General features: G+C 39.6%; 1 long non-coding RNA gene across 1 annotated transcript; it reads right to left on the bottom strand.

The window, feature by feature from the left end:
* Positions 1-449: 449 nt before the first annotated feature.
* Positions 450-8,521, bottom strand: LOC112975511. Its single transcript, XR_003256648.1, has 2 exons — positions 8,345-8,521; positions 450-1,558 (listed from the first exon to the last, which is right to left on the bottom strand). It is a non-coding gene; the product is annotated as an uncharacterized LOC112975511 (long non-coding RNA).
* Between the last annotated feature and the right edge of the window lie 10,500 nt (positions 8,522-19,021).

Here is a 19,021-nt window from a genome sequence, read left to right as displayed (position 1 = left end):
ATTATCCTATTTGAAACGCATTTGTAATTTGCTGTGACTGAGTGACCTGCTTGTGAGGCTGTATCTGATCATTTGCAGACCCTGTTAAATAACAGCTTGTGCATGACTTTAGCAGATGTTTTAGCTAACATATAATTTCTAGAGGTATATAATATAACATTTGGAATAAGAAAACATAATGGCCTAAAGATTCTCTCTTGATTTTTGCAAAGTCATTTGGTACTAGCTGTTACAGGACAGCAGCTAAGGACTCTACAGTGAAAATTATCATAGGTTAAAGTAAGCTGAATGGTAATACTATTTAAGTAATACTCCAGAAATTCTACTAATATGTGTATAAAAACAACAATTTCACAGATAGCTACAAAGGGTGAGGTCTAATATTTCCAAACAAGCAAAACTGTTCAATTAGCATTGATTTGATTATGGTTTCAAATATATCTGCAGTCTCCAGAAAAGAAGGTTTATTTTGACAGTCATCATTAAAGCTGGTATTAAAAAAGCAACGTCGACCTGTAACCAACAAATTTCTTTTTGAGACATAAAATATTTTAAAGAATATACTTTGTCAGAATGAAGTGGCAAGACTTTGCCCAGTGGCCCTTGTATTTCATTCCAGATGTTAATGAAACAATATTTGGTTCATGGTTTATGTTTTTCAGCGTTTGGAGGAAGAGATATTCCCAAGCTTAACTTCAGAGGCAGGCAGTTATTCTCCTCGTACTGCTTCTGTAGTCAATGGATGGGGTTAGATTTCCTGGAGAGCAAGAGGTTACTCTGTGACACCRCGAGGGCACTCCACAGTGCGCCATGCAATCCCGATTCCAGGACGCGCACTCTGTCCATACAGAAGAGAAGGTATGTTCCGCAGTTTGCACCACAATTTTTCCCATCAGGGAATATACTGGAATGATACGCAATTTCCTCCCTACGTATGTACCTCCATTTCCTTTGAAATCCTGATGCACAAGCAAATGAAACACAACCTGTCTCCTCCCCTCACACAGCTGGAATGAGGCCACCGGCCCTCACAAACCAATTCTACCAGGTTACGCTGTAGGACTTGTTGATCCTATATTCTTGACTCAGCCAAAGACTCCCTAAGGCAAGTTACTGCTTTGAATCATGCTCTAGAAGAATCCACAGCTCTCCACTGACCATGGAGGGAACTTAAGAAGACCAGCCCGCTGTGCTCAGTTAGCCTTTGTTAACACATTTGTTAATCATTTGTCCTCTATTAATTACATGGTAGTTTGTTCAGCTAATATTAATTCTGCTGTGAACATCAGAGAATGTCTCGTGCACAGATTTGTGGGTGTTCTGCACGTGTATTAACGAGAGAATATGTCATCCTGTAGAACAAAACGGCTGTATATCAGCAAGTTTTGCCAAAATGTCTCCTCAGATGTGTTTTTCTTAAATATTGCAAGCCACAAAAAGGGCACACAACTTTGCAAAAATGTTCAAAACTTCTGTTCCAATTTTTCTTTCCAATCTGCCTTACCATCTAAAATGCCTTCTCTTAGTATTGAGGATGTCTTAATTTTCCAGTTCAAACCTAAAGCCAATACAAAATCATTATTAAGTAGGGGGAGTAGCTCTGCTCATTTACATCTTAAGCATTGCAGAAAGAATCCCCAACACTATCAAAAAATAAAAAATAACAATCAATTCCAGCAGATGAAGACAGAGCTTATGAAATTATCAAAACTTATAAAACTATCACTGCCAGTCCTGCAGCACTCACATATGTGATTCTGATTCGTATGAATTGTTCCAAGCCTCATTTACCAAGCAAAATTGCTGTCATTACAGATACATCAGTCAGTCAGTCAGGAACGTTTTCATTCTACTTTTCAAATTAGAACATATTGATTAGGTTATACAACTTAATATGAGCTATACAAATTAGAACATATTCATTAGTTTATACAACATTTTTCATGAGAAAATGTTCATTTCAAAAAATAGATTGAAAAACATTTGTAAATTTTTTTGAACTGAGACTGCGTCTCTAAAAATGAGTATATTCATTCTATGGCTCAAAATGACTGTTCATAGAAAATCCCTAAACATATATTAAAAACAACCAAAAATGTTTCCAAATTACCAAAATGAAATGTTTCAGCTGATCTGAACAAAAACCATATCTTCTGAAATTATAGCACRTGATGTTTTTAGATTTTGACTTCTTTGTCCTGATTCAGGACATAAACATTTTTCCATACTGTTACATTTAGCCAGAATGTGAAATCTATTTCCTGCCTATTTCTTTTTTACTACCATACCAATGGCAGCTCTTCTAGCATAGTCACAGCTGTAAGATATCGGCTCAGCTGCAACTGCAAGAGTGCTTTTGCTGAGATACTTTATAACAGTTCCACAGATCTAAAGATGACCATTCTGCAAAAACAGTGTTTTTACTTGCTAAGATGATTGCCGATACATAGTTAAAAAAATCCCTCTGATCTAGCTTATCTTATGGTGTTAGCCACAAATTTATGAGTAGATTTTCCCCTATTTACATCAATCAGTCTACTTTACCAAAGTGCAAAGGGTTTCTTGGGTCCCTTGAGGGCAATTTTATTGCCAGCTATCATCCATATTTTAATATGTGAATATAGTTATGGAAGATAAACTGGAAATGATCTTAAATTTTTCCTGTTCCACACAATACCAGAATTATTAGATTTTAATAGATTTGATCTATTCACTCTGCTAATTTTGTGTCCCATTCTTAGTCCCTTTGTGACTTCTTTGTTCCTCTCCCAGTTTCTGTCTCAGATCAGGGATAACACTGTTTTAATTTCTTCTCTGCCCCAACAGTCAAAAGTGGGAAGACCTGGAGAGGGATTGTGTACTGTATTTCCTTCTCCCAGCTGGGTGTGTTCCTCTCTTTCCCAAGCACAATGTTAAAGCAGAGAAGAGTAGCCTTATGTATAGGTTCCATGGGATTTTGTGACATATATATAACATTCAGTAAAACAGTTCAGAGACTATTCTTTACTCCAAGGCCAACTGGCTTGGCATAACACATGTCCACAGGGGTAAAATTTCTTTTCTCCCAAAGTAGAGTGGCCACGTCAAAATAGCCATATCTGCCGCATGAAATTCCCACAGCACGTGTGGGCATGGTGTGGAAGAGCCCAGCTTGGCATGGCTCCAGCGTGCCAGGAGCAAGCTGACACCAAAACCCTACGGGTAATCATAGGCCAGTGCCAGAGGTCATCCCTCAGCCCTGTGTTATTTACTAGTATAGAGCTAGCTGCCCACCGCAGAATCCTAGCAAGAGGGACAGAAAGGAGTTTGGGCTGGGGAACAACTTCCAGGACCCATGCCAGCAGAGAAGGTCTTATTGCCACAAGTATAGCAGGCTCCAGCCTATAGGGGATGCCCTTGGGTTACTGACAAGGCCCTGACTCCACAAAGTTGGGATCAGCTGGAGGGTGGGGGAATAATACATGGAGAAATACCCCTGCCCTTATCTCCAGACCCCTTGAAACCTCATTAACCCTTCATTTACAACATTTTATAGTATAGCAAAGCTTGATGGTGTCACAATACTTTCTTGGCACTGGTATCATGAAAGACTTGAACAGTATATATTTTATATACTACCTAAAATATAGCACTGTGATGAATTTCACCCTGCCTGAATTAAAAATGGGATTTATTTTATTGGCTTAGACTTTTCCTTAAATCTATATGTTTCTAAAAGCTTTTTTTTTTTTTAATTTATGTATTCATGTATTTATTTCTTACAGGGAAATCACTAATAAAAAAAAGAGGGCAAGGAGCATGAAAGATGGATGAAAGAGATCAGCACTTTTAATTTTGACCCTAGCATTGCCCCTGAACAAACCACTAAATAGTTCAGTTTGCACATGATATAAATTTCTTAGACCCATGTGGCTAATGAGAGCTGCAGAATAATGAATCACATCATCACTTCAAAAGATAATATGTACAACCCTAATGTTTTCAAATTTCATAAAGATGACATGAGAGCAGTTGGAGACCTGCCAAACTTCAGAACAATTATAGAGTTATATGCACAGTATCAAGGCAGAATGTGCATGCAGGAAAAAACAATGTTTTGTAGAAAGAGACAGAAACTGGAAAATAATATGTTAATGGATAAACAGAAATACCGAGGTCCACTTTTTTGTTCTGTGATATTTCACAGGCTGGCCATGTCTCATGCATGATTAATTAGTCTCCTCCATGTTATGACCCCCATAATGCTTCTGAGATGGTAGACAATTAAATTGTATTTACTTTTCCTGTATGTGTCACAAACCTCTTGCAATTGCAGAAAAGATAGTAGTGATCTTACATATAAAAACAGCAGTTTTGCACATCTGTTAACAGCTAGTTCTCTATAGCTCTCTGCATAAAGTAGGAGTTTGACCTAATAAAATATGTGAAAAAAATACATAATATAATAATAATTTATATAATAGTTGTTACARTTAGATATATTATTAGCTGTCAACAGATTTTGGAGCAGGATCTGGGTGTTCCTATGTGGCAGTTCAAGCAGAGGTGGCAGCCAACAGATCCTTCAAAGGCACACTGCCAGCTCTGGCTGCTGATATAAGAGGCAGCTTTTCAGAGGTGAAGCGAGTGATGCCCCAAGCATGCCCTCTGCGGGTGCCACTGTAGCTGCAGGAATGAAGGAGCTGCTGTAATTGGGCTTGCTGCATGCAACTGTAACTCTTCTTTGTTGTGCCATTATCAACAGCACCAAGGAGTTAAAAATGCTGTCAGAGGCACACGTGGTAGTTACAAGGAATAAAAATTGTATGGAGTGTTCCCCTTTTTGACTAGAGCTGAAAAATGCTTTTTTTTTTTAGTGTTACTACTGCACAACTTGCTTGTGCAGGATCAACAATAATAATAGTATTTTAGGACTATATTCTAATTGAACCACAGAGAATGAGATTGGCCAACTCCACTGGCCAGGACAGGCCCCATTTCTATCTATCCCAGCTTTGCCTTTTTACTCAAGAAAAAAACTATAGTGAGAGCTGGAAAATAAATCATTAGATTTTAAGTGCAGAAAGGACAGGCTTCTTTTTCAGATTTGGTGCCAGAATCACTTCCAGGTATGACCAAAACTTGGGAACTTGCACCTAAGTCCTGTGATTTCATTGTGTTCTTTCTCCTTTGCCTTTAAAATGAGGAAGCACTCAGAGAATGCTTTGCAGTAGAGGTGACAATGAGAATTGCAAGTGCCCTTTTAAACACCTCCATTAAAAAAACAAAGAAGTGCAAAATATGTTGCACTTTTTTTAAATCTGCCAATACTTTATCAGCACTCTGAATGGGTGCTCACAATTACTGTTTGCGCAATATTTTACTCTAAGTACTAAGGAAGGGAAATTTGGCCAAAACTCAGAACAAGTTCTCTGTTTTGTCAGTGTGAAATACTTGATAATTTGTAATGCATTTAGCCATTAATCATTTTAAAGGGCTTTTAAATGGGCATGAAGTCCTTTGAGTCTTTTCCATATACAGACATTGGATCAGGGACCTTTGCTACAAATTACTTTTGTCTGGACTTCTAATACAAAATCAACTTGAGAACAAGGGAAATACATCACTGTTAAATTTTATTATAAGACAGAGCCATTATAACACATCATGGGAAACATTTCTGAGCTGTTCTATTAATAACAGCAGTGCTTGATTTCTTTGGTTTAAACTTACCTTTTTCACATTTTCTTGTGACATTTTCCAGATATAAATTGTTATGATGAAGAGTCATTCAAAGCAAGGGAAAAAGCTGTAATTATGTTTCTCTTTTCTAAAAAAGAGKGGGGCAAGAGGGGGATTATTTTACACAGATCAGTGAAGGACACCCTAATAAAGATTGGTCTGGAACATTTCTTTTTATGACAATTGACTTATCAGCAAGAGCCATTGTAGCAAATCTGGAAATGACATAATTGCCAGAAACTGTAGATATTTGACTTGGCAAGAACCTTAGGTGTCTCTGATTTATTATTTTAAGAATTTGGCTCTGCAGAGATGAAGAAATGTTTAATGAAAGAACAGTAGAATACAAATGAAACAAGCAGAGATCCTGTTTTCAGAGGCTATATTTAACTACATTGTCACTACTACCATAACACAAATAAACTAAACTGAAAATGTCCAGCATGGTAAACTGGCACAAACAGCAATCTGCATGGAATACTAGTTTCAACAACTAAGCAGCCCTCTTTTCCTCTCCCCACTTCCCATAATAGTTTTTGTGCTACCCTTTGGACAAGTTATTTGTGGGTTACTCATTTTATTAGATGCTATTCCTTTTAGCACATGCAAAATGATAAAACTGTGAAACTGAAAGAGGCATGTTAATGAGCACTTACTTGCATTTTTATCTGTCCTTCACATGGCAGTGAAGTCCTTTCATAGAACAAAAGCTAAGGCATTAGGCATTATTAAATATTACAGAAATACAGGTGACTTCAAGATCAGTGTGGTGAAGTGGGAACATTGTAAATACTTATTTTAGGTTTGGAGGATTTGCAGACCATAGCAATTCTGAAAACACCCATAATTATTCTCTGTATCAGAAGGCCAGGTCACCACACAGCAGATTAAGGTAAATGTCTTTGCTTAAACCATTTGCATCAAAGAGATTTACTTTGGCAAGTCCTTCAGGAGAAGTTTTCCCTTTGATAAAGTTCAGTCTCTTTGCTGGAGAAATGCTGTTTCCTGAAAATGGATTATCATCTGCTCTTTAATATCTCCTTATGTTTCTTGTGTTTATCTTACTACCTCAAGGAGGAGCTGCTAAGAACATCACACAGTTTATCTGTCTTGGAGCTCAGCTGGGCAACAGCAGTTGGAATCAACCACTGCTGCTGCTCTGCATAGCCATTGTAAAGGGAAAGAAATCCTACCACGGCAGTGAGATCGACATTCCTATCTCCCAGAAGACACACGTACTGGCACCACCATCATCCATTAGACCAGCAATTTTGAGCCTGCTATCAGGCTGGAGGTTCTCTGCTGGCACTCCGACAGATCACTGCCCTGCCAGGACTCTCATCATCTCAGTGTTATGGAGGAGTAAAACACGTTAGAAAAAATGTTTCTGTTGAAGTTTTCCACTTCCACTCAGTTGATATATTTCATTGTCAGGAGATTAGGAAGAAATATGGCAAAAAGTCACATAAAACCGCCTTGCTAACTCCATAATTTTTTTCCAGGAGAAAATAGTGAATACATGTTACTGGACATGTTGGGARAGGGGAGATATGTCAAAGAGTCTAAGGTTACCATTGCTAAATGTTAGAGATATCACTAGCAACCAATTAACCTACTACATATGCATCCTAGTAACACAAATTATTAAATGCTGAGGCCAGATAGGCAAAGGTCTCTCCAGAGATCTGAATGCAGACTGGAATGAGCAAACTAGCAAAATTAAGCTTTTTAACAAATAACAATAAATGAGTACTGTGGCCATCAGCAGTAAAATATCTAATCATCAGAAAATTGAGCACCTCCAGTGTGTTGAGCTTGGGCTTCACCACTCAGTCAATGTAAGCAGTAGTAGCATGGCTCATGCATTATGTCATGTGCTATAAAAGCAATTAATAAAGGACAGTTTTATGAAGGTTTTAGCTTCCTCTTTCTTCTCATTAGCACCAGTGGCAAGAGCCTTCTCTCCAATAATTTGACAAGACTATGGCCTTGCAGACTTCCATCCCGCTCTGCTCTTGGACCTCTGCTCTTGGACTATTTGCATCACTTTGCCTTCTTTCCAGTTATATTCCAGCTATTTCCCAAAGACAGAATTCTACATTAGTGATCCTATGTGTCCATTCTTTCCTTCTGAATGTGAGAAAGCCATTTTAATTCAAATATTGTCCTTATTAGCTTTATTTTTATTTTCTAAGAAAAAAAAATCACTGATCTCATCTTCATATCTTCATGATTTATATCACACATCATATTGTATACTTTTATTACTTTACAGTATAAATGTTTTTGCTTACATATTGTTCCTTAAGTATACTGCAACGCTTCAAAATAAATGAAATTAAAAAAGTCCAAATAAGTCTTAGAATAGCAGAAAAATCACTGACAGGAAATTTGAAACTAATCATAAGAACATTATATAATTATTATTTCAGCAGTGACTGGGTGTAGAAAAAATACTTCAAAAGGTCTTAGATGTCCTTTTCACTCATTCTCCATAAGGTCACGCAATAAGACTCTAAAATCCAAAGGCAGGAGTGAAAAGGATTTTCAGCCTCACCCAGACTGGGAAGGAGACAGAATGACAGAAACTTTCTAGCTTTCTTACTCCTCACATTTACCTTACCTGGTGCTCAACATGCTTCCTCAAAAAATGAGAGTGGCCACTGCATGGCGAAAAGTACAAAAGCTGGAATCAGGTGTCTGCTCCTGGAAGCCGTGATATGAGACTCATCTTGGTGAACCGCGGGATGAGGAGCTGATACCCCGGCAGACTGCGGGTGCTTCGGCATCCGAGTTCCCAGCAGCTGGAGAGAGAGTTAGAGACTTGGAGAACCTCTGGGATTTTAGTGGAAGCTGGAGAGGATCCTATGTAAGTAAATCATTAATATTCTGTGCTATTTGAATAAATGACTTCATTCATAGGCTCTAAACAAAATTTTGAACTGAATGGGGTAGCTTATTGGCTTGGGAAGTTAACGTCTGACAACCCTATGCCAAGGATTAAACCTGTGTTTTGTCATTTCAGGACTAGGGTCTGGACTAGGGGTTTTTTGAAAGAAAGAAAAGAACTTTTAGGACACATTGGAAAAGTCAGGGTGTGTACAACACTGAATCACTGAGAAAAGTGATAGTTATATTTTTTAAAAAAAATCTAACTGAAGCTGTGAGGAATTTTCATCACCTCAGTACAGTTAGATAGACTCAAATAGGACAAAGTATTCTGAAATGATAACAGGACTTGAACTTACTACTTTTGCAACATGCCATGAGACTATTCACAAAAAATGCCTTAGATTTGCTTACAGAAAACATGTGCCTATTATAGTTTATTATTTTTGTAAGATATCACAGTTGTTGGTATAGCAAACTTTATGGTTGCTGTTTTCAAATATTTTTGTAATATTATCTAGCTTTATTGGGACATATTATGAAACTAGTGTCCACATCCTCCAAAAGACACATTTTATCTATGTTTCTCTGCTATGACTTAATTGACTATTTACCTTCCTTTTGCTTTTCATCAGAATCATATGTAGAACATGGTCTGCTCTTTAGAGTCTTTTCCTGGGCACTAAATAAAACCCAAGAATGTGGCTACCAGTCATTTCTCAGCCTTTTAATAAGCTGCAAAGAGTTCTCTCATTTTGGAATGAATATATTGTTGGCAGAACATGTATTAACAGCTATAGTTAAAGCTGACTAATATTCTCCACTTTGCCAAACTTTAATTCTTTGCAATTTTTTTTTTTATTATTATTATTATTACTATTATAAATTCAAACTGGACTGAGAAAAGTTATTTCAGCAAAATTTCTTCATCTGCCTCCTAGAACACAGTTTGGGAACAATATACTGTTTGGCTCATGTTAATATTTTTAAGTAATTTTTGCCATACTTCTGAAAATCAACTTAAATTTGCCAAGTTATGAGATTTTGAAAAATCTGTTTACACATGCTCAGGAGAGATATACTTGAGTTAGCAAGAATCCTCTGAAGATATAATTTGCACTGAGCATAATCCATTCTAATCCAGCTGCCCAGAACCTCCTGTCAACAAGATTTTACATGCAGCAACTGCCAAAAAAAACAAGTAAAATCTATTCTAGAGAATCAAGACAACAATAGAGTTTTCTTGATCAGTGCTTTTGCACTACCTGGAAACTATTACAGTGAGAAAAACTACAACAAAATACAGGAAATCGTTTTTTTCCTGCTCTCAGTGGTACTTTTTTGACATTTGTGAATGGCAAAGATGAATAACTTGATGAAATTCAGCTGACTTGAGTTCTGAGGGGTTTATACAGAGGTTTCTGTCTTAGACAATTCTTACAGCACCAGAAGAAATCTACTGTCCAGATATAGTACAACTTTTCCATTGCAAAAGCATTTGTAGCCACAGTTATTCCTGTGCCACTTTCTGTTTCTGAGGTGGTCTATTAAGATCTATAGATTTAATTTCTATAGGGGCTATATACAAACCCTGTTACCAGAGGTCTGCTCTGGCTTATTTGAGCCCCTTCCAGGAYAGAGATGCCAATTTCTGGAAGGGTGAAATTCTTCTAATGCAAATCTCTCACTACCAACACAGGAAAGACAGAGTTTTGACATAGACTTTAATTTAAAGATGTCATGTAGAAGATGTTCACACATAAGGAGGAAAATGACAAAATTGATTAAAGGAGGCAGTGAGAAATACCATATTCAAGTGTCTGTGATATCATTAGAGATAGAAATATCATCAAGAATTGGTGATACATTCAGGATAATGTGAATGTAGGGAAATAGACACAATAACTCAGGAAATTTCTTGTACTTTGTTGCTTTCTCTAGTTTCTTTACAGCATATGACAATATTCAGTTACTCATATTGAAATTTAGCCAAGCAAGATCTTCAGCCTTAAATTTGTGACTAGTACGTAGAAGTGGTGATCAACATACTGGTGCTGCAATACTGTTGTTAGAGGATGAGTTCAGGACCAGCTCAGCCTTCTGGCTCAACAATTCCTCTTCCAGTGTTGCGTAAATCCTGAGTTACACTAATCTTTTCAGCCTCCAAGAGCAGATAGGGCAGCTTAAAATGACATGGCTGCAGGTCACAAAAACACTCAATGCAATCGAATGAACCCAACTGCAGGCAGGGGTAAGCACCATCACCAGGGAACAGGCAAATTGAACACGCCACTGGGAACTGCCGGAGCTGTGCTCTCTGCAGCGTCACAGCCTCCCCAGCTGAGTCTCTCCAAGCACCCCACACTTCATTCAGTCCCATCTCACAGTGATTCACTGAGTTTAAAACCATGAACAATCCTTCCCGTCAACTCGTCTAACCTCCTTCATGACACAGACCACTAAATTTCACACAGTAACATATGTACAAGCCCAACAATTTGTGTCTAAACTACTGAATAGATATTTTAGAACGGCAGAAAGTAATTGTTGGGATAGGTTCACACAGCAGTCAAAGTTGTGACCGCAGCCCATGAGGACAAATCTGAATTATCCCTGATACTGACAGGAATAGGCACAGAAGTGTTGGGTGAACACAGGTTGTAAACACTTGCAAATTGTGCTACGCTCTTTACTGCTGGCACATTGACATTAGTATCCAAGGTGGCTAATTTAAAGCTTCTTGGGTACCTTTGACAGCAATGCTCATAGATTTTCCATCTCTTGGTAGGCTTGACTGAATGCTCACACTGTCACGTTATTTAAAGTTCAATCTTTTTGTTGTTGTTGTTGTTSTTGTTTCCAGCTTCTAGCTCTTGAGTCCTACATACACTACATGTTGGTTGATAAGCCCGCAGTATATTTGAAGAGACAGAAGATTAATCTTGTTTAAATGTTCTGGATTCAGACATGGATTCATTTCCCCCGCTGCACCAGGTTTATACATTTAACTGAGGTGCCTAGCCTAGGAACGCAGTCACTGTAGGCTTTCTGTACGAAAGAGAGGAGCACCTTCAGGGGCAAGTTGAGCCCTCAGTGGAATGAACTGTCGTCTACACATACCTCTCTCTCTACAGAGGAAGCCCATAATGATTATGCTTCTAACCTAGAAATTTCTGTACCAAAAGGAAAATAGGATGAAAGCAGGACAGACAGTTTAAATGTTTTGCCCGAAGTCAGGAGATGAAACTGATAAAGCAACTCAGATCATGTGATTCACGGCCTACTGAAAACCCCTCGAGTTTTTCTTTTTGTTCTGTGATTTTATAGTACAACATAAAATAGGGATCAGATTTTGTGATGTAGACATGGAACAATATATCGTAAAAGCCTCCGACTGGAAACATTGCTTTTATGTTATTATTATTGTTGTTACTCTTTTTGACATTATTGCTCTTATTGTTATCTCTCCGAGCCCTCAAGAAATATATTGAAAACAGAGAAATGTAAATACTGCTTTGATGTAAATAATACAACTTGAAAGACACATATAACTGCTAAAGTATTTTCTTCTCTCATGCATGAATAGTGCTACATTTTCTTGGGAAATGACAAACAAGTCCGAGGAACATGTTAAGTCACACGACAAAGAGAGCAGCCATAGTGCAAGAGGCCTTTGAGTGTGGGTCTCTCCCTTGGCTCCAGCACAGTCTGGTAACCTCGCCGCTGTCTCATGACCCCCTGCACCAGACAATTCCCATTAGTGGTCACACAGCCTAGGTCAGCCCAGTTTTCTCTGGCATGTGGGGGCAGCGTGAGAGGAGAGGGACTGCGGCACTACTTTGCAAATGCATGAGCCAGCAGCCTGGCTGTGGGAAAACGTGAGGAGAAGGCCAACAGCGTGAGTCTCACACTTAATGCTTGGGATCGGAGAGATCTGCAAAAGTAATCTTCCTTCTCTGGAGAGGGCTCAAGAGGGGAGAAGGGGTGCCGTACGGGGAGCGCCTTCCTGTGTGTTCCTACACTATCAAACACAACTCCCTGATGCTTTTTGAGGCCCTTGGAAACTACCATAACACAGACAATAATGCATTATCATCACTATTAGTCCTTACTCGTTTTCTCCCAAATGCTTAACTCGTCAAAAGGAGGAAGGGCACCTTCACCAGAAATGGGATACACATTCACTTCAAAATGGAATCGGGTTGTAACTTAAATAACAGACATGTCCTGGGCCGGTTGCTGACAGGTTTGAAGCCACAGCTTAGAGGAGCCCTAAATCTCCCTTTGTATTTACACTTCTGGTTTCTCCTTCCCCCTCAGGAGTGTTGCACTAATCACTTACAATCCTCTTCTTGGAACTGGGTGGTAACTCTGCAGTCAAAAGCACTCTCACTGCAATTAAAGCTTGTCTCCTTTATTAATAGGTATAATCACATCATACCACACCCCTATCTTGAAGCAATTTGTACATTTTCTGACTATATCCTTACCCTTTCTTGCCCAGAGGTGTTTAGAAAGTGCATGTTTTCATATACTCATGAGAAACAAACAAAAAAGGCTTTTTCCTCAGGGAAAGTAGTTGGAGGGCTGGCAACGTACACGAAAATCCTGCTCTTCCAGGTAGATCCCATTATTTGTGAGTTGCATCAAGGGGCAGAGAGGAGAAGAGTAGAATGAGACTTTATATGTATCTGAAGGGGAAAGGCAGATGTTTTGTTTTTGCAAAACAGTGGGTCAGTTTTTTGCAATGTATATGTGAAACACAGTCAGTGTTATAACACAATCAATGGACTTCTTTGCTCTGACAGTTCTGCTTTGCCACTGCCACTGTCCTTCAGTCCATTTATCGGGACGGTGCACCAGCCTCCATTAGTGACACTTGGGTGTGCACACTGTTTGACACTGTGCCATGAAGGAAACGGGTGGGAAACTGCACTGCTTGAATGGGTTCTCTACGTGTGGTATGGAGGGGCAAGAAAAACACAGATAACTCTCCCACTTGTTCACTCATTTGTTTTCAAATATAACTAGCAGAGTGCAACAGGGATTAAATGAAATATTTAAGGTATTTTTGCACATGTCTCTGAAAATATGACCTAAGAGTTTTTTGGGTTTTTTTTTTCTAATATGTGTTTCTCATTAGAGATTTTAACCTAACTTAATATGTAACATGAATCCTTGTGGAAGCTAATCTAACCTAATAGCTAAATCATTGGGCATTTAATGCAGGATAGAACATTTAATTATCTGAATGAATCTTAGAGTAGTTTAACTTCTTTTGTTATGGTAAAATCAGTCAATGGAGTTTCAACGTTGAGGTTTCAGTCTTGCACAGCCATGTCCCTGTGTAGAGCGGTTTGCATGACTGGAGCTTTCATTTATTTCTATAATCAAAGAGATAATGGGTGTGTAATGAGAAACATTTAAACAATTGTCTCTATTATACTAAGCTGAACATTTAAATTTTTCATGATACTGTATTTTTTTCAGTAGGAACCAGGTAATAGGGTTTACATGTATAATTTAATCCCATTCTATTTTTGATGGTTTTACAATGCAAATATTCATCTGTTTTTAGCTTGGACAGACAAGTGTTTCTGTGAGTCATCTATTTTTTTTTTACTGTGTTGTCTTTGTGGCCTATTCTGTAAATGCCTAAAGAATAATCCAGTACTGTTAAGCCAAATCCTGATCAGCTAAAGCTATCATTATTATTTCTATAGTATTTTTAATACAGAAGTTATGAATTTATTGCTTCTTTTCTAAGCTAACTCAAAAAAAACCCACTTTCATACTTCCTTCATAATACAGCCCCATTTCATGTGCCTTTTGTCAAACCTTTTCTGATCACTTCCAGCAAGTATTCTTGTCTTGTTTACGGTATTCCACCTTCTTTTTGGCTGCATGGCTAGGATTACTCCTGCTCTGTTGTACAGAGAAGTCACTGAATGTCTCTCAATTCTTCCTGTGGCAAACTACCAGCAGTGGCAGGTTGGAGCTAAGACAGTTTTCCAGCCTTTTAACCTTTTTAGTGACATAATAAACATATCTTGTTTTTTTTCTGAATTACAGAATTCTTCTTGATTTCCTTCCAAAACCTTGCAATTATGTGATGAGCCTTCTTTGGGCAAAAATAACTAGCTCATAATTTGTTGCTTGGCTTAGAAGACTTAGGAAGACGGTTCAGTCCTATGTTATATGTTATAGATGATATTTTCCTAAGAAAAAATATATTAAGCCCTGTACTGAGAAGAAAGCTCCAGAAGGCTAAAGACATGCCTCAGCTGTGGCTTTCATCCTGACAAAATCAGGGAGCAGAAAACTTCTGTGATAGGAGAAAGAAGACTTCCACTGCAATATTAGACAGAAAACTTATGCCTTGCCTGTAGCAATCCTCTGTACCTACGCTAGCTTCACCTTCAGTTGTCACCTAACCTGTCACAGGAACACTGGAATGAGTCATGTTAAAAGTGATGGAGATGAAAAAGATCACCTAGGAAAACATTAAATCTATATTGCTAGGTAATATGTGTGGTTGTTGTAAACAAATATATTATTAAAGAAAGACCAGCAGCAAAGCAAAGCTAGGAAAAGACCGCAAGGTGGTTGCCATAGATTACAATGTGATGTCACCGATTTTAGCATTCTGGTTTCCCTGCACAAACACAGAGAGAGGAAGGGAGAGGGAGGAAGAGAGAATGGAAACCAGGGCTGGGGACGAGGGACTGTAACAACTTGAACTGGAACAGTTAGATGCACTGGAAAACATGATGAGCAGAAAAAGGAAAGTACTTTGATGCGCTCAAAAGATTTCTTCTGTGTATACAAATACACATCTTCAAGGCATTACATAGCTTTGACACAAACCAACTGTTTTTTTTATCTTTTTCTGCCTGTGTTAGACTGAGTTTGACCAACAGGAGGCAGGCAACTAAAGGAATACCGACAGTTTGCAATCCAAGTTGAAGATTTGTAGGAAACATACAGCAAATTAGTTGTGAATAACAAAGGTTAAATGGTTCAAAAAAACAGTTCTTGAAAACTGGGACTGCATTAAAAGTATTTGTATGATCTAAAAAGCAGGAGGGCTTTCCAAACTAATCTGACAGGTCAGAGGTAATCCAGCAGTGTTGCCAGAGATTTTGTCACGGCAGGCTGACCAAGACCAAAGTCCTTCTCAGGTTCCTTCCTTCTGGGAACACCATACTTTATGCTTTGAGTCTTGGGTCTCAGTGTAAAAAATCACCATGTATATATGGGGTAAATGTCAATGCAATCACACCCAGAAGTGACCCTCATGTGACTCTGAACTGTATTGGAGAGTCAGGCCCCAGAGATTGAATGTTTGTGATATAATCATGCACAATACAAACTGGGATCTACACATCTAAAGAGAGAAAAAAAAGTCATTCCATTGCAGGTCTTTTCCTTACTTTTGATCTCAGAATTTTAAATATTTCACATCTTTCCAGAGAGAAGTAGGTAAAAAAAAAAAAACAAAAAAACATTAGTAACATATTCTGAGCTCCTTCCTGAACAAGAACATTTGAATTTTACTTAGTGGTTATTCTTGAGTTAGGAAAAATACAGGCAGCTTAGGCAGGAGAACTTTCTTTTCATTTTGCCAGTTAAAACAGACTTCAGAGTAGGTGGGTGACTTTTGCTCGCACACTTACTACAGAAAGAACGCATATACAAAAGACAGTGATACATTCTTTTTTTAATAAAAATGCCCTATAAAATAATGGGTGATAGCAGAAAATTCCTTTCCTAATTTTGCTCAGAAACCCCAAAGTCACTGAATTTTGGATTCACTTCTATTCTCAGACTCCCCAGGAGATTTGGTAAAAGCAAGACATGTTCACTAGAACTCTACATTTTTTAGATGTAAATAAGGCTGCCACACTTGGCATTTAGAAGGTCAGGATCTCATTTATAAGGTGCTGAATCTGGAAGGCTTTCATGTTAGGACCTAAGTTCATGGTCTCCAGCAAAAGAGGAAATGGAGGGTATGTCAGCATCAAGCAGTGGAGCACAGAACAGAGACATCTCAGTTCAGTGCATAGGTTCACACAGTTGACTGCAATGTAGAGATTACATATGAGTCCGGAGAGCAAAATATTTCTGTTAGCATAACATTATTTTCACCAGCAGCAGTGCTTGAACACAGGACCAAGTTACCATCTTGTAATTTTTCAGGTTTTTGCAAAGGTTAAAAGGAGTCATCATTGCTGACAGATGGCTCTTTCCCTGGGGTGGAGGGAACATAATCGAAGAACATGCTTGTGGAATTCTAATTTCACTCCTGAGGACGTGCAAGGTAGCAGTGAACACAGTATAGCAGGCGTTCATCCCAGGCACTGCTCAGGAAAGTGTGTTGCCATAGGCTCAGGTAGACAGAGAGATCACAGTTCAGCTTTGCAACCACCACAGAACTCGTTCCTGATTCTTCTTGTCCTTTACCCATCTTCTCCACAGGCAATTCACCCACCTGCAGTATTTAGCCAGGAGTAAATGCATGGATAATCTCTTCTTAGAGATCACCTTCTTAGACTGATACTGAAGACGGAGCAGGGCAGTGATGATGACTGTGACCAGGAACAGTTGCTCTGTGGGTTGAACCCCTTTTTCCAGCTTCTCCCCATCTTAGCTTGGCTATAGGCTTGCAGCCACTCAGGGAGAAAAGAGCTGGAAAGTCAAAACATGCCTGCAGTGGACTGCAGGAAGGGTATTTTAAGTAGTAAATGTCACCCTGCAGCTCAGACAACAGGCACCAGAGTGGGATATTCAGGGTCAAGTTTCAAGGAAAACAAGCTCATCCATCAGTGGCAGAACCAGTAAAATCAGTTTTTGTTCAGGTTCCTGTGTTATGCCCTTGATATCTTCCCCTGACAATAGCAAGCTACCATAATCTCTTTTCACATCTCTCTCCCTAATATATTTCTCTCAGGTACCTCTCCATGTACATCTTATTTCCAGTTCCCCCTCCCCAGTATCAACTCCCACTTCCCCCTGCTTCCAAATCCCTCTCTGTTTAGCAGGGCAACAGGTAATGTAGCAGACCTGGAGAACGAAGATCAGCCAGGCAGTATTCATTTGCTATGAGATAGCAGAGCCCAAGCAGACAGAAACACGTTGCATTTCTACTACAGCCTTTCCTTCAGCAGGGCAACAATTTCCATGTCGTTGTTGATTTTCATTAAATGTTTTGAGAATTTAAATCTCTTTAAGATCTTTATCCTTCTGTCAAATTTGTTTGGAACTGGACATTGCTGGGCAATGACGGACAGATGGTATAATCACATAAGCCTCCTTTCACTGGGAAGCCATATTAAAAACCAACAGACAAAGCGGTAAAAATAATTATGCTCCTTTTGGGAGAAAGGATGGAGACAGAAAAACCTGACACAACTTGCTAAAGATTATGCAGCAATCAGGGTCAGAAGCCGTGTTTAAGGTCTCCCTTCAAAATGTTAAGAGTCCTCTGGATGGTGCTTCCATGTACTGTGACATACAGATACCACTGGCTACGAACAACAGCAATGGCTGTGGGTATGGTGTGCCAGACCACGTAAAACTTGGGAGAAAATCTGCTTCTTTCTCTCTATTCTCACCCCTAGCTAATCAGTCTGGGGAACTTACCTGACAGYTCACATAAGCAGGTCTACAGAGGCAGCTGGGAGCATTTCAGAAAGATACATACTAAATAAGTAGTAGGTATTATATAAGTAGCCCTGTGTGGGATTCTGCGTTGCACGACAGCCCAAACTACATGCCAGAATAACGGCTCATTGCCTGTGCTGTGTTTCCCATCATGCCTGCTGCTTAAATTACTCTGTTTCTAAAAGGTGCTTTCAGAGTCGCAGTGCAGAATAACAGAACCCAGGTCACTGACAACCTGCCCATTTTGATTGCTGGAAATATTATTATTGTTTTATAAGAAATCTCCTGGAAAAAATGCTGCTGTTAATGWTAAATCAATTAAGTCGCTGTACCTAAATAACAAATCTCTTAACGCTGCTGATCGCACCAGTGCCCGAGGCTGTCGCCCACCATCAGGCACAGCCACTGGAAACACCGCGGAGGAGAGCAGCAGCTGCCCCAGCGGGGGCTGCAGGGGGATGCTTTCGGTCCGCATCCCGCTCTCCCTAGCAGGGAGCGGGGCAGGGCTGCAGCTCCGGCCCCTGCCGTCCCCACGGAGCCGCCGCGGGGAGAGTCCTGCTGCGAAGGGAAAGCGGCGGCTGCCTTCCCCTTCCCTTCCCCTTCCCCGGGCCGGGCCTGCCGGGCGGGGCGGCCGCCGCTGCCGCTGTCCCGCCCCGGCCCCGCTGCCGCTGCCGCCTCGCCGCAGTGCCCGTCCCTCGCCGCCGCAGCCGCCATGAGCGGCTCCAGCCCGGAGGCCACCACCGAGCCC

This window comes from Apteryx rowi, unplaced genomic scaffold, assembly GCF_003343035.1.
Source record: "Apteryx rowi isolate R43461 unplaced genomic scaffold, aptRow1 scaffold_672, whole genome shotgun sequence".
NCBI lineage: Eukaryota > Metazoa > Chordata > Aves > Apterygiformes > Apterygidae > Apteryx > Apteryx rowi.
This window is presented reverse-complemented; position numbering and strand designations above follow the sequence as displayed.